This window comes from Triturus cristatus, chromosome 11 (genome assembly GCF_964204655.1).
Source record: "Triturus cristatus chromosome 11, aTriCri1.1, whole genome shotgun sequence".
NCBI lineage: Eukaryota > Metazoa > Chordata > Amphibia > Caudata > Salamandridae > Triturus > Triturus cristatus.
The window spans coordinates 677105828-677129095 of record NC_140594.1 but is presented as its reverse complement, the minus strand read 5'-3'; the positions used below and the strand labels follow the sequence as shown (position 1 = coordinate 677129095).

Sequence of the window (23268 nt, the reverse complement as noted above, 5' to 3'; positions counted from 1 at the left end):
GTCGGCTTTGCCAAGGCTTGTATAGATAGCCACAGGGAGATTAAGCGATTTGCCTAGAATCACAGGACGTGAAGCACACAATGGACTTGAAGCCGGTCCCCAAGTTCAAAAGTATGTAGTAATGCCCTTAACGCCACTCGTTCTCTCTTGTCTGTGTGTTTTTCTTGTTTGTGCGAGTTGAAGTGTGGAATATAATTAACTGCCAAATCCTCCGAGACCACTGCTGTGGCCTCCGTACCGGTTAATTTCCACACAATTTGTAACACCGGATGACGAGTCTTTTTTCCCAAGCTCGGTGCAGTGCGAAGTGGTCACCACGCCCTCTGCACCACATGCAACTGTAATCGTGGTAACCTTATATGGTCGCCTTTCCTCCTCAAGCGAGGCATATTGAGAAAAAAAATTGTAGTCTCCGAACTTCGCTTGAAGGCTTCGTGCTTCCTTTTGATAAACGAAAACAACGCACCAGAGCGAGGCAAACCCGCTGCTGAACTTACTCTCCCATCCACCCATCTGCTGAACAAGATGAAAACACAGCCAGACAGCGACCCAAAACGGCTCCTGGGTATACGGGGAAAGCGAAATGCGTGAATAACTTCTCAACAGAGCACTGCCAACCACAGGTACTCATATTCCTTTTAATTTGCGTTGCTTCTATGTTTCCCTCAAAGAATCCTAGGTTTCGATGTTTTATTCGGCATCAATTTGTTCTCGTGCAGTTCCGGAGAACAAAAAAGCGGAAAGAGGAGTAACTGTTTTTGTGTGCGAAGGAGTTTGGTGGCCGCGGTAGTTTTGTTGCTGTATAGCTTTAAGTCTGCGTTTAGCCGTGGTAGGCTAAAATGTCTCGAGAGCATTGTTTGCTTCGGAGATATATCAGTAGGAGTTTTGGGATTAATAACGGGAATGTGAATGATACAATTTTGAGCCTGACCTTGAAAAAAATATGATACAAATTGTCCCAGATCTTGCTGTATAACCCACAATAGTGGAGGAAGCAATGTTATGCTGCTGTGCAGTGGACCAAACCATGTTAATGTGCCCCTCATTCGGCATTGGACTAATGGACTAATGTTCCCTCTGCAGGGGCCTTTGTTCCACCTCATGGTTACAGGTTCAAATCCTGGCGGGGCCACTCAGCCTTTCATCCGTTTGAGGTCGATAAAATGAGTACCATATAGTTGGGTAACAATATATCACCTGTTTTTCAGCGGCAAGATACTTCCAGGTGAACGTGCGCTTTACAAATACACATGTTATGTTGAAGTGAATGATTTGTTAAAGTACATGTAATGAACATTTATGTTGTAATCAAGTCTATAAAGTGACTCGTGACCTGATGAAATTTCCCTTGACAACCAAGTGGTGTCTCCGCTCACTTACTGATTTTAGGTTTTAAACATGGTTCATGTAACTTTTTTGTTAATGTCAGTACTTTTCAACTGTGGTCTACAAATGGTTTGCATGTGGATAAAATGTTTCGGCTAAGTTCTGCACAATTATATATTTTTACACAATTAAATCGGCATTTCCTCTAAAAAGAGAAGTAAAAAAGTAATATGTCACAACAACACGTATTTAGAGTGTAAACTATTTCAAGTGATTCCGAGAATGGCGAGGCTTATATAGTAAACATTATAAACTACGCACTATAGTTTGTTCGCTACAATAAGTTCAGTCTGTGAAATAAAACCTATTGAAAGTGAGGAATGCAGAGCACCCAGCGGTCTTCTGGGAAGAGGAGTATGTTTCATTAAAAAATGCTTCCAATAATTTACATTAATTGGTACACGTCATTTTCTCAAACTAACATATTTAACGTTTCAAAACGTTGCTCTATTTTTTTGAAGATGCCAAGAACATTGCCTTTCTCTATGGGTTTTGAGAGGCATTCATGAAATGGCTGAAGAAGTATCTCGAAAGTCTTCGGCCTTACCTGGATCTTCCTTTTGCTGCCCACACATACAATGTAAAAAAAAACTTGTGAAAATTTTTTAAAAAGTCCCACCCCCCCCAAAAAAAAAAAAATATATATATATATATATATATATTCACTGAAAAAACCATAGGTTTCAGGCACGTTATAGTTAGGAATTAGCATTTAAAAAATTCTTAGAAATTCACAGAAAAAACCACAGGTTTCAGGGGCGTTATAGTTAGCTGGACTTTTCACTCGTACAAATCCATTGAAATTCCCCTGTTATAGTTAGTTCAGCTAACTATAACTCGCGCGTCCGCAATGCAGTACTGATGACGTCACATATTACATCACTCATGACATGGTCAGTGACATCACTCATGACATCACTGATGACATCTCAAATGACATCACTGATGGCATCACTGATTACATCATCCTTGTGATAAAGTGGCAGACCTCCTCTCCCCCTAATATAAACTTTGATACACACATTCAAAAATAGAAACTAAAACATGGGTAGCTATTGATGGGCACATTTAATACACATGCACACCAAGCCATTCAAAGGGATTCGACAGAAATTCGACCAAACTATGCAAGAAACCCCCCTTCACGCTTAATAAAACACACATCCACCGCCGGATGTGTAATACTTTATATTTTACTTTCTGGAGAGGAGACGAACCTCACTTGAGAGTCACAGCGTGCTCCTGGCTGAGCCCAATGCTGTGTTACACCCACCAGTGCCCGCCGAGTGCCACACACCTCTGTGTTGTATTCCACCAGCTAGTGCGTATGCTATGACACTCTCTAGCCCATGTGCACTGTAACACCACCCCGTGAATATGTCATGCCACACTTGCCTTCGCATGAGTTATATTGCCCCATCTAACGTGCCTTCCTCGATGCCTATGTTATAACGCAAAGCGCTATGCTAAACATATTACAATCTGGGATCCATATCTTTGTCACAGTGCATATGCAACGTTACGCTCCCCAGCACATATTTTATATTACAACTTTAGAGACTAGTTAGGTTACACAACACTGCCCTGTGCATATTACACTCCAAAGCGCATATCGCATAGCACGCGCTAGTGCCTGTGCTATCTCGCGCTCTCCAATGAATCTGTCATTGCGCACAATGTATTGCATATTATATTTCACGCCCGGTTCATCTTATATCACACTTTTTAGTGCATAGTTTATACCATATACTATATCTAGTTTTCATTTTCAATCGTGCTCTCAGGACTATGTTCTATATAACACTGCGTCCACCTACCCTTTTTACGGGCATTACATTTTGCGATGGGGGTGGAGGGTCAGGGGTGTTTCTGCCAAGTGAGCCCGGAGTCACAGTCACAAACGTCCTCTTCTTCCTGAATAAAAGTGAGATTATGCTGCATACTTGTTCATAATTTAAGTAGTTCGCACAGACTCACATTTTAAAAACAATAAAGTTCCTAATACCCACCTTCTCTGAACAGTTATCTTGCTGCCCCATCCACCTCCTCCCTATCCTCTGTTGTCTGAATCCATGGACTAGCCTCCTCCCTCCTGCCATGCATGGTCTGATGTGCTGCCACTGCCTTCCATTTAGCATGATGTACCAGTCCACTCCTCCTGCCCTCCATTGCCCAATTCTATGGCCCATCATTGACCTCCTGCTTAGCCTATGTGCTTAGCATGCTGCCCCTTTTCTCCTTCCCCCTGCCCTCCGATGTCTTTGTGCATGCCCTTGCTCCATCCTTTTTGCCCACCGTGTTCCATGGACCTGCCACTCCTATCTACTCTGAGTGTTCTGTTGATCTGCCACTCCCCTCCCACATGCCTAGCATTGTCAGATGACTGTAACCTGTCCCTGCCACCTCCACCCTGCCTGTCCACATTCCATGCCCCTATCCCCGTCCTCCTGTCCTCCATGGTCCATTTTACTGCCACACCCTTCTGCCCTCCCTGGTCTGTTGTGCTGCAACTGCTCCTCCTGCCTGCCTCGCGTGGTCTGTTGTGAGGCCCCTTCCCCTGAACTCTCTTGTCTGTGCCCAGGTCCTGACCCTCCCTTCTATCCTCCATGGTCCTTTGTGCATGCCCGTGCACCCTCCTTCTTGCCCATCATAGCCATTGTGCTGCCACTAACCCTCCCGCTTGCCATGCATGGTCTTCTGTGCTGCCATGGCCCCTCCCACCTTCCCTGTCTGGTCAGCTAGCTGCCCCTGACCCCCTCCCACCTTCCCTCCATGGTCTGTGTGTATGCCATCAGAGTCTCATTGTTGCTCTCCATGGTGTGTCTTGTTTTTAGTGCCCATCCTGCCTGACCTCCATGGTCATCTTGCTGCTCCTGGCCTGCCCCCTTGCCCCCATCCCTCTGTTTCCATGTGCAGACCCCTATTCCCTCCCTTCTGGCTTGTCTGTTCCATTGTAATGCCCCTGATCCGTCCCTCCTGCCCTTTATGGTCTGTTATGCTACAGCTTTCTCTCCTGTCTGTCCATTATGGTCAGCTAGGTACCATTGCCTCTTTCCCCTCTGTTCTCTGTTGTCCATGTGCATGGTCCTGTCCCCTCCCTATTGCTTTCTATGGAATGTTGTGCTGTACTCCCGTCCCGCATGCCCTGTGTGGTGTATTGTACTGCTGCAAACCCTGATGCCTGCCCTGTATGGTCAGTTTGGTGCACTTCTCCATGTCCCTCCTGTCCTCTGTTATCCGAGTCCATGTCCCTACCCCAATTCCTCCTTTCTACCATGATCCAATGAACCATACTTGCGAACATTTTGAACTTGGTAAGAGGGAGATTTTGAAAAAAACTGGGGTATTGATTTTCCCCTTTGAGTTACATTGTAAAAGAGGAGATTGTAGACAGGAGACAGATCAAATAAAGCCCATTTGAGCTTAAAAACATTGGACGTTTCCTAGCTGAAACGGGTCTGTTGGCATGTATGGTTGTACTACCACTGCCTCTTCCTTCTGCCCACAATGGTCTATGATATTGCCACAGCCTCTCTTGCCAGTCCTGTATTATTGGTTTGTTGCCACTGCCCTCCATAGTCTGTTGTGCTGCCACTGCCCTTCCTGCCTGCCCACTGTGGTCAAATTGTTGCCTCTGCACTCTGATACCTGCCTTCAATTTTCAGAGTCCGTGCCCCTGGCCTCTGCCTCTCAACAGTATCCCAATGAACAACTAGATTGCTAACATTCTATATTTATTACAAAAGTGTGGAACGCCTGACATCATCTTGATGTTATCAAAACTGTAATACCTAGAGAATTTCCTTTAGAAATTACAGATATGAGAGGGTCTTATTTGCATCAAAATTATGGTTAGTGCTCTAAAAAACTAAAATGAGGACATATTTTCTGAGTTTTCAAATAGCGACAAAGAACTTTTAAATTATTTGTAATCTTTATGTTTTTGTATCCAGTTGACCACTTGATTAAATGTTGCACCTAGGGGAGAGGATGTGGTGTTACTTCCAGAGCTGCAGACTTTGCAACTGCGGAACCAGGTTGGAGTTTCTGCTTCAGCTCAACATTCTGTGACTCTGGTCAAATCACTTAATCTCCCCATGTCTACAACCAAAATGAATTTGATCTTGTGTGATGTAACCAATGCTCATGTAAAGCACTCCAATACCTGACAAGTCTGCACTATATAAAACTGCAAATACACAACAAATAAATGTTTTGCACACTTCTGCCATTGGGCTACAGATGGGCAACATCTGGGTGATATTTGTGCTGCATTTGGGCTCTTTTGTCTCTGGTGGCCATTTTAGGAGATTTATTTGTTATGAAGTTTCCTAATTTCCTCATTTACTGCAGTCTCCTCAGTAGGAAATGCTTTCAGTTTTTTACTTTGATTCCATCAAGAAGGTATTCTGATATGTCACACATTTGCCATAAATTCTGAATGTTAGCACTCTAGTTGCTCATTAGATCACTATAATAAAGCTACTGCTCACCACGGAAGTCTGCTGCCGGTATTAAAAGTGCATGTTTCAGTCTGCATATCAGAATTTTTTAATGAAATAGAAGAGGATTTGAGAAGTCACTCAAAATGTGCCCTAATTTTTCTTTCTTCAGCACTAATCATAATTTCTATGGCAAAATGAACCCCCTCATTTTGTTCCTTTGTAAATTAAATGTTTTAAGTGTTACCAGTTTATGCCAATCAAGATGGCTTCAGGTGTGCCATACTTTTGTCATAAGTAAGACAGTAAGCGCTCTAGTTGTTCTTAAGAACACTCTGGGACATTCTGTCATTGGGCTATACTTCAGCTTCATCTGGGTGATATTGAGGCTACATTTGGGCTCTTTTGTCTCTGGTGGCCATCTTGGGAGATTTATTTGTTATAAAGTTTCCTAATTTCCTCATTTTCTGCAGTCTCCTCAGTAGGAAATACTTTCAGTTTTTTACTTTGGTTCCATCAAGAAGGCTTTCAGATGTGTCAAACATTTGCCATAAATTCTGAATGTTAGCACTCTAGTTGCTCATTAGATAACTGTAGTAAAGCTACTGCTTACCAGGGAAGTCTGCTGCTGGTATTCAAAGTGCATGTTTCAGTCTGCATGTCAGAATTATTTTATGAAATAGAAGAGGATTTGAGAAGTCAAAATGTGCCCTAAATTTTCTTTCTGCAGCACTAATCATACTTTCTATGGCAAAATGAACCCCCTCATTTTGTTCCTTTTTAAATTAAATGTTTTAAGAGTTACCACTTTATTCCAATCAAGGTGGCTTCAGGTGTCCAATACGTTTGTCATAAGTAGGACTGCTAGCGCTGTAGTTGTTCTTTAGAACACTCTGGGAAGCTGCAGTAGAACACAAAGGAATCAACTGACAGTCTCTGCCCTTGTTGGATGTACATGTTTTACTGAGAATGTCAGACTTCATTCTCACATGACTGAGAAAGATAATGTCAATTTACAGAAAATATGCTCTCAGTTTAGCTTATAGATCACCTTCCAAACCTCTGTGGCAAAAGCATGAGAAAATAGTTTTCTCTCAAAGATGATTCATAATATCACAGCAGAAGGCTTTTTCACATGGTAAAATCACCTTAGAACACACCACAATTCCTAAAATGAGTATGGTACCATCAACAAATGATATATAATGTAACTAAAGTCTTAAAACCTTCTATTAACTGCAATGCTTTTTAATGAGGTGCTATCATGTATATTGGTCCCAAGATGGCTGCCAACACTTCTTGGATGAAGTACTGACAGCGAATCAGATCTCACGATGGGATGTGTGGTTAGGCTCCGCCCAGATATATCTATCTTTTTAACTCTAATTTTCTCAGGAGCTACTGAACGGATTTACACCATTTAAGCAAAAGGCACGAGTCTGAACTGAGGACTACCTCTTTGCCAAATTTGCAGTCGCCAGTAGGTAGTTATAGTTAGGACCTATTTTCCATAGGAAATCCGCAACATTCTATTTGGAATAACGTTGGCGCCGATTGACGAACCTTCGCAAAATTTTCCAAACCTTTGGCCAGCTCCGGTCCGCTCCTATCCTGAACATTTCACGGTGATTCGTCAAGCGGGGGCAGAGAAAAAGGCGGTCCCAAAACGCATTTTCCCCATGCATTTTCCCAAAGGACCTGTTGACACAGCTACAGCCCGAACTGCTGAACGGAATTACACCAAATTTGGCAAAGAGGTAGTGCTCAGTTCAGACTCGTGCCTTTTGCTTAAATGGTGTACATCCGTTCAGTAGTTCCTGAGAAAATTAGACTTAAAAAGATAGATATATCTCGGCGGAGCCTAACCACACAGCTCAATGTGAGATCTGATTGGCTGTCAGTACTTCATCCAAGAAGTGTTGGCAGCCATCTTGGGACCAATATACATGATAGCACCTCATTAAACAGCATTGCAGTTAATAGAAGGTTTTAAGACTTGTTACATTATAAATCATTTGTTGATGGTACATACTCATTTTAGGAATTGTGGTGTGTTCTAAGGTGATTTTACCACGTGAAAAAGCCTTCTGCTGTGATGTCATGAATCATGTTTGAGAGAAAACTATTTTCTCATGCTTTTCCCACAGAGGTTTGGAAGGTGATCTATAAGCTAAACTGAGAGTATATTTTCTGTAAATTCACATTATCTTTCTCAGTCATGTGAGAATGAAGTCTGACATTCTCAGTAAAACATGTACATCCAACAAGGGCAGAGACTGTCAGTTGATTCCTTTGTGTTCTACTGCAGCTTCCCAGAGTGTTCTAAAGAACAGCTAGAGCGCTAACAGTCCTACTTATGACAAACGTATTGTACACCTGAAGCCATTTTGATTGGAATAAAGTGGTAACTCTTAAAACATTTAATTTAAAAAGGAACAAAATGGGGGGTTCATTTTGCCATAGAAAGTATGATTAGTGCTGCAGAAAGAAAAATTATGGCACATTTTGAGTGACTTCTCAAATCCTCTTCTATTTCATTAAAAAATTCTGACATGCAGACTGAAACATGCACTTTCAATACCAGCAGCAGACATCCCTGGTGAGCAGTAGCTTTACTACAGTGATATAATGAGCAACTAGAGTGCTAACATTCTGAATTGATGGCAAATGTGTGACACATCTGAATGCCTTCTTGATGGAATCAAAGTAAAAAACTGAAAGTATTTCCTACTGAGGAGACTGTAGTAAATGAGGAAATTAGGAAACTTAATAACAAATAAGTCTCCCAAATGGCCACCAGAGACAAAAGAGCCCAAATGTAGCACAAATATCACCCAGATGTATCCCTTGTATACCCCAATGACAGAATTTCCCAGAGTGTTCTAACGAACAACTAGAGCGCTAATAGTCTTAGTTATGACAAAAGTATGGCACACCTGAAGCTATCTTGATTGGAATAAAGTGGTAACACTTAAAACATTTATTTTACAAAGGAACAAAATGAGGGGGTTCATTTAGCCATAGAAATTATGATTAGTGCTGCAGAAAGAAAAATTAGGGCACATTTTGACTTCTCAAATCCTCTTCTATTTCATAAAAAAATTCTGACATGCAGACTGAAACATGCACTTTGAATACCAGCAGCAGACTTCCCTGGTGAGCAGTAGCTTTACTACAGTGATCTAATGAGCAACTAGAGGGCTAACATTCAGAATTCATGGCAAATGTGTGACCTATCTGAATACCTTCTTGATGGAACCAAAGTAAAAAACTGAAAGTATTTCCTACTGAGGAGACTGCAGTAAATGAGGAAATTAGGAAACTTCATAACAAATAAATCTCCCAAGATGGCCACCAGAGACAAAAGAGCCCAAATGCAGCACAAATATCACCCAGATGTAGCACACATGTAGCCCAATGACAGAAGTGTGCAAAACACTTATTTTGTGTGTATTTGCAGTTTTATATAGTGCAGACTTGTCAGGTATTGGAGTGCTTTACATGAGCATTGGTTACATCACACAAGATCAAAATCATTTTGGTTGTAGACATGGGGAGATTAAGTGAATTGACCAGAATCACAGAATGTTGAGCTGAAGCAGAAACTCCAACCTGGTTCCCCAGTTGCAAAGTCTGCAGCTCTTGAAGTAACACCACATCCTCTCCCCTAAGTGCAACATTTAATCAAGTGGTCAACTGGATAAAAAAACATAAAGATTACAAATAATTTAAAAGTTCTTTGTCGCTATTTGAAAACAAAGAAAATATGTCCTCATTTTAGTTTTTTAGCAGACTAACCATAATTTTGATGCAAATAAGACCCTCTCATATATGTAATTTCTAAAGGAAATGCTCTAGGTATTACAGTTTTGATTACATCAAGATGACGTCAGGCGTTCCAAACTTTTGTAATAAATCTAGAATGTTAGCAATCTAGTTGTTCATTCGGATACTTTTGAGAGGCAGAGGCCCGGGGCACAGACTCTGAAAATTGAAGGCAGGTAGGAGAGGCAACAATTTGACCACACTGGGCAGGCAGGTAGGGCAGTGGCAGCACAACAGACTATGGAGGGCAGTGGAAAGGGGGGCAGGGGCAACAAACCAACAATACAGGACTGGCAAGAGAGGCTTTGGCCATATAATAGACCATTGTGGGCAGAAGGAAGAGGCAGTGGTAGTACAACCATACATGCCAACAGACCCGTTTCAGCCAGGAAACGTCCATTGTTTTTAAGCTCAATGGGCTTTATTTGATCTGTCTCCTGTCTACAATCTCCTCTTTTTCAATGTAGCTCAAAGGGGAAAATCAATACCCCAGTTTTTTTTCAAAATCTCCCTCTTACCAAGTTCAAAATGTTCGCAAGTATGGTACATTGGATCATGGTAGGCAGGAGGATTCGGGGTAAGGACATGGACTCGGATAACAGAGGACAGGAGGGACATGGAGAGGTGCACCAAACTGACCCTACAGGGCAGGCATCAGGGTTTGCAGCAGCACAATACACCACACAGGGCATGCGGGAGGGGAGTGCAGCACAACAATCCATAGAAAGCAATAGGGAGGGGACAGGACCATGCACATGGACAACAGTGAACAGAGGGGAAAGAGGCAATGGTAGCTAGCTGACCATAATGGACAGACAGGAGAGAAAGCTGCAGCATAACCGACCATAAAGGGCAGGAGGGACAGATCAGGGACATTACAATGGAACAGACAAGCCAGGAGGGAGGGAATAGGGATCTGCAAATGGAAACAGAGGGCTGGGGGCACGAGGGCAGAGCAGGAGCAGCAAGATGACCATGGAGGTCAGGCAGGATGGGCACTAGAAACAAGGCACACCATGGAGATCAACAGTGAGACTATGATGGCATACACACAGACCATGGAGGGAAGGTGGGAGAGGGTCAGGGGCAGCTAGCTGACCACACAGGGAAGGTGGGAGGGGCCATGGCAGCACAGAAGATCATGCACGGCAAGTGGGAGGGTTGGTGGCAACACAATGGCTATGATGGGCAAGAAGGAGGGTGGAGGGGCATGCACAAAGGACCATGGAGGATAGAAGGGAGGGTCAGGACCTGGGCACAGAAGAGAGAGTTCAGGGGAAGGGGCTTCACAACAGACCGCGTGGGGCAGGCAGGAGGAGCAGTTGCAGCACAACAGACCAGGGAGAGCAGAAGGGTGTGGCAGTAAAATGGACCATGGTGACAGGAGGAAGGGGATAGAGGCATGGCAGGTGGACAGGCAGGGTGGAGGTGGCAGGGACAGGTTACAGTCATCTGACAATGCTAGGCAGGTGGGAGGGGAGTGGCAGCTCAACAGAACACTCAGAGTAGATAGGAGTGGCAGGTCCATGGATCATGGTGGGCAAGAAGGATGGAGCAGGGGCATGCACAAAGACATCGGAGGGCAGGGGGAAGGAGAATAGGGGCAGCAAGCTAATCACAGAGGCTAAGCAGGAGGTCAATGATGGGTCATAGAATTGGGCAATGGAGGGCAGGAGGAGTGGACTGGTACATCATGCTACATGAAGGGCAGTGGCAGCACATCAGACCATGCATGGCAGGAGGGAGGAGGCTAGTCCATGGATTCAGACAACAGAGGATAGGGAGGAGGTGGATGGGGCAGCAAGCTAACTGTTCAGAGAAGGTGGGTATTAGGAACTTTATTGTTTTTAAAATGTGAGTCTGTGCGAACTACTTAAATTATGAACAAGTATGCAGCATAATCTCACTTTTACTCAGGAAGAAGAGGACGTTTGTGACTGTGACTCCGGGCTAACTTGGCAGAAACACCCCCTGACCCTCCACCCCCATCGCAAAATGTAATGCCCGTTAAAAGGGTAGGTGGACGCAGTGTTATATAAAACATAGTCTTGAGTGCATGATTGAAAATAACAACTAGATATATAGTATATGGTATAAACTATGCACCAAAAAGTCTGATATAAGATGAACCGGGGCGTGAAATATAATATGCAATACATTGTGTGCAATGACAGATTCATTGGAGAGCACAAGATAGTACAGGCACTAGCGCGTGCTATGGGATATGCGCCTTGGAATGTAATATGCACAGGGCAATGTTGTGTAACCTAACTAGTCTCTAAAGTTGTAATATAAATTATGTGCTGGGGAGTGTAACGTTGCATATGCACTGTGACAAAGATATGGATCCCAGATTGTAATATGTATGGCATAGCGCTGTGCGTTATAACATAGGCATCGAGGAAGGCACGTTAGATGGGGCAATATAACCCGTGCGAAGGCAAGTGTGGTATGACATATTCACGGGGTGGTGTTACAGTGCACATGGGCTAGAGAGTGTCATAGCATACGCACTAGCTGGTGGAATACAACACAGAGGTGTGTGGCACTCGGCGGGCACTGGTGGGTGTAACACAGCATTGGGCTCAGCCAGGAGCACGCTGTGACTCTCAAGTGAGGTTTGTCTCCTTTCCAGAGAGTAAAATAAAAAGTATTACACATCCGGTGGTGAATGTGTGTTTTATTAACCGTGAGGGGGGTTTCTTGCATAGGTTGGTCGAACTTTTGTCGAATCCCCTTGGAATGGCTTGGTGTGCGTGTGTATTAAATGTGCCCGTCAATAGCTACCCATGTTTGTATAAATAAACGACAAGGGTGTCTTCTTGGAGAGTACCCACCGGCGGGGGCGCCGGGATTAGGCACGGTAGGGCGTCAGACACGTCAGAGCTTCACTAGCGGTGTAAATACAGTCCACGTGGATTCATTGTATGCATAGTCGCCTTTTAATGAATATCACGCAAATCATCATGGTGATAGGTACATACGGTTTGTCCAGCATGTCCTAGGTGTTTCTATAAATATGTATTTTTTAAAAATAATAAAAAACAAAGGCCGGCCCCGGGGGATGGGGTCCCCGGGGCCATAAGTGGCCTGAGGAGGGGGGCAATGGAGCCCCCTCCTAAAGAATAAAAAATAAAAAAAAAAGGCCATGACCCGGGGGTTGGGGTCCCCGGGGCCGATTAAGACTTTGCGAGGGGGGTCACGCGGCCCGCTTTCAAATGTATTTTTTTCAACAAAAAAAATTAGGGTGCAGGCCCTGGGGGATGGGGTCCAATAAATTAGAAAAAGAAGGGGGGCCACACAGCCCTCCTTCTTAAAAAAATAAAATAAATAAAAGACCGGCACCGCGCCAGAGGCCACGTCCCCTCCTTGCAGCACTCTGCAAACGTGCCCCCTGGCCAGTTGTAAGTTGGGGAATTAATTCCCCTTCAATACTGAGGGTCCCTGAGGGCCAACTAGCCCAACAGGTATCTCCAGTATGCGCCAGGGAGCTGCGTTGCAGACAGGTGTTCTGAGGCCATGCCCCTTTTTACACCTCTATGCAACGCAGCACTGTGGCGCTTACTGGAGGTACATAGTGGGCTAGTTTGACCCTAGGGATCCTCAGGATTTAGATGAACTTAATCTCCCAACTAAAAACGGCCACAGGGCGCGTTTACACAGTGGTGAAGAGAGGGGATGGGGCCTGTGGTGACGTGTGCAAGCACGCCCTGTGGTGCGTTTTAAGTTGGGGAAATAATTCCCTTTCAATCCTGAGGGACCCTGGGGGCCAACTAGCCCACCAGGTGCTTCCAGTAAGCGCCACTGCTCTGCGTTGCAGAGAGGTGGTGCAGGCCGTGCCCCTTTTTACACCTCTCTGCAATGGTGCTTACTGGACGTACCTAGTGGGCTATTTTTCCCCTAGGGACCCACAGTATTCAAGGGGAATTAATCTCCCAACTTAAAACGGCCACAGGGCGTGTTTACACAGTGGGGAAGGGAGGGGACGGGGCCTGAGGTGACGTGTGCAAACACGCCATTTGGCGCGTTTTAAGTTGGGGAAATAATTCCCCTTCAATCCTGAGGACCCCTGTGGGCTAACTAGCCCACCAGGTGCTTCCAGTAAGCGCCACTGAGCTGCGTTGCAGAGAGGTGGTCCAGGCCATGCCATTTATTACACCTCTCTGCAACGCAGCTCTGTGGCGCTTACTGGAGGTACCTAGTGGGCTAGTTGGACCCTAGGGACCCTCAGGATTCAAATTAACTTAATCTCCCAACTAAAAACGGCCACAGGGCGTATTTACACAGTGGTGAAGGGAGGGGACGGGGCCTGAGTTAACGTGTGCAAACACGCCCTGTTGCGCGTTTTAAGTTGGGGAAATAATTCCCCTTCAATCCTGAGGGACCCTGGGGGCCAACTAGCCCACCAGGTGCTTCCAGTAAGCGCCACTGCACTGCGTTGCAAAGAGGTGGTCTAGGCCGTGCCCCTTTTTACATCTCTCTGCAACGCAGCTCTGTGGTACTTACTGGAGGTACCTAGTGGTCTAGTTGGACCCTAGGGACCCTCAGTATTCAAGGGGACTTAATCTCCCAACTTAAAACGGCCACAGGGCGTGTTTACACAGTGGGGAAGGGAGGGGATAGGGCCTGAGGTCACGTGTGCAAACACGCCCTGTGGCGCGTTTTAAGAGGTAGTTTTAATCCCCTGCCCTATTATATACTAAGGGCTTACAGAGGAGGGCATGCTAATCACAGGGGGACCCCAACGCATAGTGTTCCCTAGTGTATGTAGGTGTTTTCACTGTATTCTGAGTGTCTTTTAACATAGCACTGGCTCTAGGACTGGTTATTCAGACTCAGTTACCACCAGTATCCGTCTGAAAAAGTTGAGGGTACAGGATGATTTTGCAACAAGGCTTCTTTCTGCTCTTCTGTTTGTTCTTTCTGCACGTTATCCTTCTTCCTGCACTTGTCTTCGTCGTTGAGGACTTCTGTTGCTTCTTTCTGCATTTCTTTTTTTTCTTTCTGTGCGTTTTTTCTTCTTTCTTCACATGTCCTATCTCTGTAGGCATAGTTAGAAATTAGCATTTAAAAATCCTTTGAAATTCACTGAAAAAACCATTGGTTTCAGGCATGTTATAGTTAGGAATTAGCATTTAAAAAACCTTAGAAATTCAGTGAAAAAACCATAGGTTTCAGGGGCGTTCTAGTTAGCTGGACTTTTCACTCGTACAAAACCATTGAAATTCCCCCGTTATAGTTAGTTCAGCTAACTATAACTCGTGCGCCCGCAATGCACTGATGTTGACGTCATATATTAAATCACTCATGACATGGTCAGTGACATCACTCATGACATCACTGATGATATCTCAAATGACATCACTGATGACATCATCCTTTTGATAGAGTGGCAGACCTCCTCTCCCCCTAATATAACCTTTGATACACACATTCAAAAATAGAAACTAAAATTTTCAAAACAATGGACATACCAATACCAGTTACAACAACCTATTCAATAATTCTAAGATCCACATACACATCCACTCATTCACCAACAGTCCTATACAGTCACTCATACATGTAATCACTCATCATATGTACTCATACACCTATACGTCCTGTTACACAATGCCACTCATCCATAGAGTTACTCACACACATAGTCACTCATGCTAATAAAGAATCAAACATCCATTTACTTGCATATACAATTATACACACACCACCACACTTACTTCTACAGAAACTTACACATACTTAGTCTTTTAAACAATCACTTATAGAAACACATACTTATTCATACAGGAAGCCTTCCAATCTCTCACTCTCACATATACTCACTGATATACACCAATAGTCACATATACTAGTTTAAAACATATGTAGTTACTCATAAAGACACCATTGAGACAGTCATTCACTCACTAACACACCCATGCACACACTCATCCACCCATATAGTCCTGCACACATGCTGTCTTCAACACATACAAACAGTGAGTCACTCATTCATGCACCTATGCACTACGTAATACCCCCCACCGAACCATACAGACACTCAGACACTCATACTGAAACTCAAAAAACCAACTAATAACCTATAAAGACACTCATGTAGCCACTTATACACAAAGTGAGAGACTGATACAGATATTTACATATTTAAACATTACTCACTAAGCCATGTATTCACTAAGATACACTTAATCAGTAAGTTATACAATCAATTTTTCAAAAACAAATCATCCATTTAGACACTTATATACACATTTATTCTTCCATCGACCTTGAGATATACATATATAAAACATATGTAATTTTCAGAAAAACACACATTCACTGGATGATGTCATCAGTGATGTCATTTGAGATGTCATCAGTGATGTCATGAGTGATGTCACTGACCATGTCATGAGTGATGTAATATGTGATGTGATCAGCAGTGCATTGCGGGCGCGCGAGTTTTAGTCAGCTGAACTAACTAAAACGGGGGAATTTAAATGGTTTTGTACGAGTGAAAAGTCCAGCTAACTATAACGCCCCTGAAACCTATGGTTTTTTCACTGAATATCTAAGTTTTTTTAAATGATAATTCCTAACTATAACGTGCCTGAAACCTATGGTTTTTTCAGTGAATATATATATATATATAATTTAGTGAAAATCTTGGAGATTCATTGATGAGAAAAGGCAATTGCTTGACAGGCCACCACAATCAATGAATAATAATGCTAAAGCCACATGAATAGCAATTGCGTGTTGACCAGAAGGGCCTCAAGGACAGAGCCAACATTGCAAGAAGAGCGAAATAGCAGAGCTTCTCAAACTAGAGGTCAGCCAGCAGTCTGCCAGTTAGGGAATGCCTCAGTCATCGCTCTTCAGAGGGGGATGACTTTGTGAATGTAGGAGTAGTAAATTGTAAGTCGGAATCTCTAGGACAGGAGGGCCTCCGATTCAGTGATTTTCCAAAAAGCAGTCTCTTAGAAAAAGTGAACTTCAAAGTTTGAGGTGCTCATACAATAGGATCATCAGAAATATTCATTCCCTGAAAAGAACATTCTTTATAATTAGGAGTCCCTCTGATGATGGTGGCTTCAGCTAGAGTTCCTTAAATTGTGAGCGTTTTTATGTTATAGTCCTTTAAATTAGGACATATTGATAGGAGAGGGAGGCATCAGGGTTGTATCGACCCACTGGCACTGTCAGGGAGAGGCAGCGGATGAGAGTCTTATGAGCAGAGGCCATTGGGAGGAGCTGCATAATCCAGTTGAGTTGCTCCACAATCGTACGGCGGCCCTCAGCCTAACAATGCACCCGCGGTACATAAGGCCACACTGCATAGCAACTCTGGCCCTAACAAGCACTGGGAGATGGTAGGAGAAGTATCATGAAGTAGGCAACAGACGTCCTGAGATCCACTGAAGGGCGGGCCTCACCTGATGTAGCTGACAGGGGCTTATACCAGGCTGGAGAGGGTGATCTTCCCCGCACTTTTACTGAGGAGCTGATCTCCTGACAGTTGATCAGTGGTCCCAGAGCTCGGACCCCACCCAGACTATGGGTAAGACCCTCCCTGCATTTAATGGCACACTTGAAAATGTGGAGCTCTTGAATCCTCCGTGAATGCAGACATACAGGTAAGGCCTGCAGGTAGGCACACCAAAGAGAGATTGCATAGAACGCTTGGCATGCTTGTCTCCCTTCAGCTCCTTTGTGCCCTGGACTTTTGAGTGGGGCCTTTGGCCTGGCCTGGAAAGATAAATCTACCCAAGCTCTCCAATTGCGAAGACTTGCTGACGCCCCTCTCTCATGGGAATCATGCGTTCAGGCGAGATACATACCCTGAAGAGGATGCTGGCTTGTAATTTCCTGGCTCCTTTTGATAGTCATGTGAAAATGCCTTTAACAGCATTACTGGATCTGGGCGGTGTTCCTTTAGGTCATTTTTACTAGGAGTACCATAATGCTACTTTCTGCGCCCTCCTCACCACTTGCTAACAGTTCTGATGGGGCCACAAGGCATAGAAGCTGGTTGGTTGTAATGTGGCCATATTTAATGAGTCTACTTGTTTCGTGTTCTACAGAGCGAGGGCATAGGACTGAAATGCATATCCAGTGTCTGACTACTATACACCCAACCCATGGCACAAGTCACTTGCAATGGTATTCCTCTTCTGCGTTCGATGTGCACAGGTGAACTAGACAGGGGTGCCCACTAACCCCACTACGGTTCGTCTTGCCTTTTGATCCTCTGGAGAAAACAATTACTGAGGCACCATATAATCAAGGGATACCAGTACCAAAGAGGAACACACAAAGTGTTGCTATACGTGCTCGATATTTTGGTTACGCTGCAAACCCTGCCACCTCATTGCAAGCTTTCATTGACCTGATCTCTCACTTTTTCGCTCCCATCTGGTTATATGGTTACATCGGATACATGTAAGGCGGCACGACTAATATGAATTACAACAGTGGCAGCCTTAGGTGGCCAACCAATACTTTGATTGACCAATAAACTGAGGTACTTAGGGAGAGAGGCAATACCCAGACTAACAGATATGGTCATATATATCATTACCCATGAAAAAAAAAATATACCTCAATAGGTGGCCTCAGCTTAATATCTTGCTCCGGAAGTAGACCCAAGTGATAAAAATTAATGTTACACCCCACTTTACAAACCTTTTTTTCAAATATACCAGTATGTATACTGACTTGCCTGATGTCAGCAGCTATTGACAAGGCCCTGAAAATGTTCGTTTTGGTCGGCAGAAAACCACGTCTACATATGGGAAAACCACATGCCTCTATGGAGAGAGGAGGTTTACAACGTGCCTAACAAAAACATAAAACAAGCATTTGCAATGCAATCTGACTCGCCTTTTGGACCTTATATTTATTTAGCCATGCAGCACATTAGTTTGGGTGCTGAAACATCTACTGTTCTTTAACATGGAGGAAAAGCAAGCACCAAACTGAGTGACACGCCAAGTATGGGAACACATAGAGAGAAATATTGCTTTTCAGCAGGAAAGCTCTGTTTTTAATATAAAAGCAGGGCCTTCGGTGGTCATATCACTGAAAATACAAGATTAGAAAAAAATATTATTGTCTACGGGTGCTCGTGGAAGACAAGTTCTATGGACTGGAATCTAGAGAATGCTTAAGTTATTCTGGTATTTTACTGACCTCTGCTGGTCGTTTTCGATCTAAAAAGTTAAATAGAGGCAATTTCCAGAAAAATTAAAAAAAGAAAGTCCCTCAGCAGACATCAATTCTGATATTTTACTGACCTCTGCTGGTCGTTTTCTATCAAGACAGTTAAATAGAGGCAGTTGAACAAAAAAAGTCCCTAAGCGGAAGCAGACAAGTCCTAAGGCTGATCTTCAGAGCCCACAAAGTACATACACATATAAGTATATACTAAAGTATATATACTAAAGTATATACAAGAGGTATTGAATGCTCGAGCTAAAAAGCAGAGCCTACAGTCCCACAGGAGCATGCTGTCTCACTGCTGTTCACATCATTGTCTCAGATTGCAACCTCTTAGGCCACAGATGATAAAATGATTTTTGCAAACCAGAGCCTACCTACAGCCCACTGTTGCTGAAAAGATTTTCTCAAACCAAAGCCTCTAGTCTCACTGCTCATGTAATCAGTGTTCCAGGCCAGAAGCTACTGTCCTCTCTACGAGGACTTTAATGACTTTAACGTCCCAAATGAGAGCCCGTGTCCGACAGGTGATGGCAGCATTGTCTCAAGTCAGAGTCCGCTGTCCCACATGTGATGACATCACTGACTGAAGCCAGATCCTAGGTCGCACAGCTGATGACATGAGTCTCAAGCCATCTGCCAGTGCCTATTGTCACACAGGTGATATTGTCTCAAGTCAAAGTTCACTGTCCCACATGTGATGACATCACTGACTGAAGCCAGATCCTAGGTCGCACAGTTGATGACATCAGTCTCAGGCCATCTACTGGTGCATATTACCTTACAGGTGATCTATTGTATCAAGCCAGAGCCCACTGTCCCACATGAGACTCCGAACCCCCGTAAATCAGAGGTGAGGAATGGGCAATTAGAGGGGTAGGACTGGCCTGAGGGAGCCGTCATCACACTAAGTGCACAGCTGGTTCGGAGATGAGCAGGGCAAACCTGAAAGTCCAGCTATGCAATAGAGACTGGGCGTTAGACCTCTGAGCGGACTAATAAATTGGTACTGCCCCCAGCAGAAAACACAGAGGAAAGTGACAGGCCTTTGAAAGGATAGGAGGACAGGGGCAGAGTCAGCCGCAAGTCAGGTACAGAAGAAGGTGGCGACATGAAAATGCTCCCAAAGTCTCTAAAATAACAATATTGCAAATTAACAAGGACTTTATCCAGCTGCAGAACACCGGGAACGCGGAGGACATTCCCTAACAGTATAGCCAAAAGTTGTTTCTACTTCCACTGTGAGTTTGTGACAATGCCTCTTTGGTTGTGCTTTCCTTAACTTGCTTTAACTCCAAGTTTTGAGTAGAGGGCGCTGCTTGCTGCCCCGATGCCAGCAGAACAAGTGACGCGAGGGTGATCTGAATGCGGAGTTCGAAGATTTGGGCTTGGCGCTGCACGCATCTAGCGCTTGGAGGGGAGACTTAAATCACTGAGCCCCGTTCCTTCGCTCTTTGAACCTGGCCCTAACATCAGCACATTTATACTTTTTTTCTTTTAAAGCTGCAGTTGTTAAAACTCGGTTTCTGCTGAGGTCTTACAGACTCCCCGAAGAACACGTTGCATAAATGTACCTCATGCAAAAACAACAAGCATGCGAGCCTCGCGCTGGCAGCAGGGTGGTGGGGAGAGAGGAGGGTGCTTGCGCCTGTTTCCCTTGCGGGAGTGAGCAGGAACCATCTGTCAAAGCTCGCTCCCACAAGGGAATTGCCAAACGTTAACGCATTTGTGAGAAGTTGGCCTGGTATATGCTGTCCACTAATTATAGTGGTATAATAAACAACAGGAGCATAAACCCTTAAACCTCATTGAGACTGGGGTAATAGTGTAAGAAACAACAATGATTCTCAACAGGTATCATTAAGCATAGACAGATAAATTGCATGTACAAGACATTACAGTTAGAATAAGGAAGACCCTGAAAGAATTGGGTAGAAAAAGGTCATGATGTATTAGATCAAAAAAAGGTTTTGCAAATAGGACATACAATGATGTAAATGAACAAGATAATGGAACAGTTGTATTAGCACTGTACGCAAAATAAATGACGTATAAGAACAACCCGAACTTGTACTTGGTGCTTAAAAGTGTACGTGACACGAAGACGGCGACGCAAGTGACAAGGTGAAATCAGCTGGGGACAGCGCAAAGTGAAGTGAAAGTGAGATTTAGAATAATATATACAAAAGTTCTGAATTCAATTTCTTTACAATAGAATTACTTAAATATACATAATAAGGAACCATAAGGCCATCAATTAAGCTGAGGAGTCGACGGCGTTTCGATCCGAGCAGATTGGGATCATCATCAGGACTGGGTTGTCATATTCAAGAAACAGTGCTGTACAAGAAAGAGAGGGAAGGGTCAAGGAAAAGGATTAAGGAAAAGTATCAAGAGATAAGGTGAACTGGTCAATGAAAGACAGGGAAAGGGAAGGCCCTAAGTTTAGGAACACCAAGAAAAATAAGGGCCAGTCAAGACATGCTTATATCAGCAAATTAGGGTGCATGGAAAGAGGATAAAGGGAGGAAAGGTAAAGGGGTAGGTAGGGGGGTAGGGGAGAGGTTGTCGGGGGTGGTGGCGATAGGGGTCAGATAGGAAGGGGGGAGGTGTGAGAAAAGAGTTAAAGAAACCGGAGGCAAGGTAAAGGAAAAACCAGGGACTAAGAAATCTAATACCTGTAAACATGTATGACTCTTGAATACAGAAGGTCGCTAGAGAATACGAGTAGGTGAAAATCTGTGGGAGGGGAAATTCGAAAATTAGTGAATACAGAGAAAGGGAGAAACAAGAGATGAATGGGAACCAGAAAAAACTGAATACCTGGACGTGGGTCAATTGAAAGACTTCCAGGGAAGGAATTGGTGTATAGGAGTTACAAAGCAAGTCGAGGATGCTGCTCGTAAGTAATGGGAGCAACCAGAGGCAATGAATGCAGCAATTCTAAAATGGGGACAACAGGAGAAGGTTAGAGGAAACTGATGGAGGTGCGTGCACATGGAAGGGGGCGTAGTGAAGGGAGAGGAGGGGGGTAAATTATTACCTTAATTTCAATGATTCAGCCTCATGTTTAAGTCGGCGCTAGAAAAGCGCGAGAGGTACTGACAGCCTGGAATAAGAAAAATAAATAAACTAAGCCTGGGTCAGACTTGAGCTGGAGCGAACTAAATATGAAGAGAATTAACGACCAAAAACCGAAATGGAAGTGGAAATACCTAATGAATAGGGCGTCAGGGAAGGCGTCTGATTCAACCGGAGTTCGGCGTCCTGAGTGGTGGACGATCGCGGGTCCGGACCTCAAAGCCGGGAAGGGGGGGGCGTGGCTGTGACGTGGGACTATGTCCGAGGGAAGGATTGAGCTAGAAAGAGGACTAGGGAGAGGAACGGGGGTGCGTGGCTATGACGTGAGAATACGTCCGAAAGAAGGATAGCAAAGGGAGGCAGCTAGAAACAGGACTAAGGAGAGGAACGTAAAAGTAAAGGAAAGCAAAGTTAAACAGATACGAATTAAGCAGTTCGCTGTGCAATTGGAAGACAGTTCACACAATATAATTAAGGGGCAATAATGTACGTTCCCTGAATGAGCATTGCCAACATCACCAATCACACCATGAACAACCATGTCAATGATGAACCAATAAATACTTTCATATTTACAAGGTCGCGATCATCCACCACTCAGGACGCCGAACTCCGGTTGAATCAGACGCCTTCCCTGACGCCCTATTCATTAGGTATTTCCACTTCCATTTCGGTTTTTGGTCGTTAATTCTCTTCATATTTAGTTCGCTCCAGCTCAAGTCTGACCCAGGCTTAGTTTATTTATTGTTCTTATTCCAGGCTGTCAGTACCTCTCGCGCTTTTCTAGCGCCGACTTAAACATGAGGCTGAATCATTGAAATTAAGGTAATAGTTTACCCCCCTCCTCTCCCTTCACTACGCCCCCTTCCCTGTGCACGCACCTCCGTCACTTTCCTCTAACCTTCTCCTGTTGTCCCCATTTTAGAATTGCTGCATTCATTGCCTCTGGTTGCTCCCATTACTTACGAGCAGCATCCTGGACTCGCTTTGTAACTCCTATACACCAATTCCTTCCCTGGAAGTCTTTCAATTGACCCACGTCCAGGCATTCTGTTTTTTCTGGTTCCCATTCATCTCTTATTTCTCCCTTTCTCTGTATTCACTAATTTTTGAATTTCCCCTCCCACAGATTTTCACCTACTCGTATTCTCTAGCGACCTTCTGTATTCAAGAGTCATACATGTTTACAGGTATTAGATTTCTTAGTCCCTGGTTTTTCCTTTACCTTGCGGTTTCTTTAACTCTTTTCTCACACCTCCCCCCTTCCTATCTGACCCCTATCGCCACCACCCCCGACAACCTCTCCCCTCCCCCTTCCCACCCCTTTACC

At 44.1% G+C, this 23268-nt stretch overlaps 1 protein-coding gene across 2 annotated transcripts in view; it reads left to right on the top strand.

Annotated features, from left to right (window-relative positions):
- Positions 1 to 339: 339 nt before the first annotated feature.
- The window catches only part of LOC146785315 (alpha-1,4-N-acetylglucosaminyltransferase-like), a 273866-nt gene continuing 250937 nt past the window's right edge, over positions 340 to 23268 (top strand). Inside the window, exon 1 of one of the 2 annotated variants that reach the window (XM_085634294.1) lies at positions 340 to 623. The gene's annotated coding sequence lies outside the window, so the exon portion shown is untranslated. The remainder of the gene's footprint in view (positions 624 to 23268) is intronic. The other variant, XM_085634293.1, reaches the window with a different exon arrangement.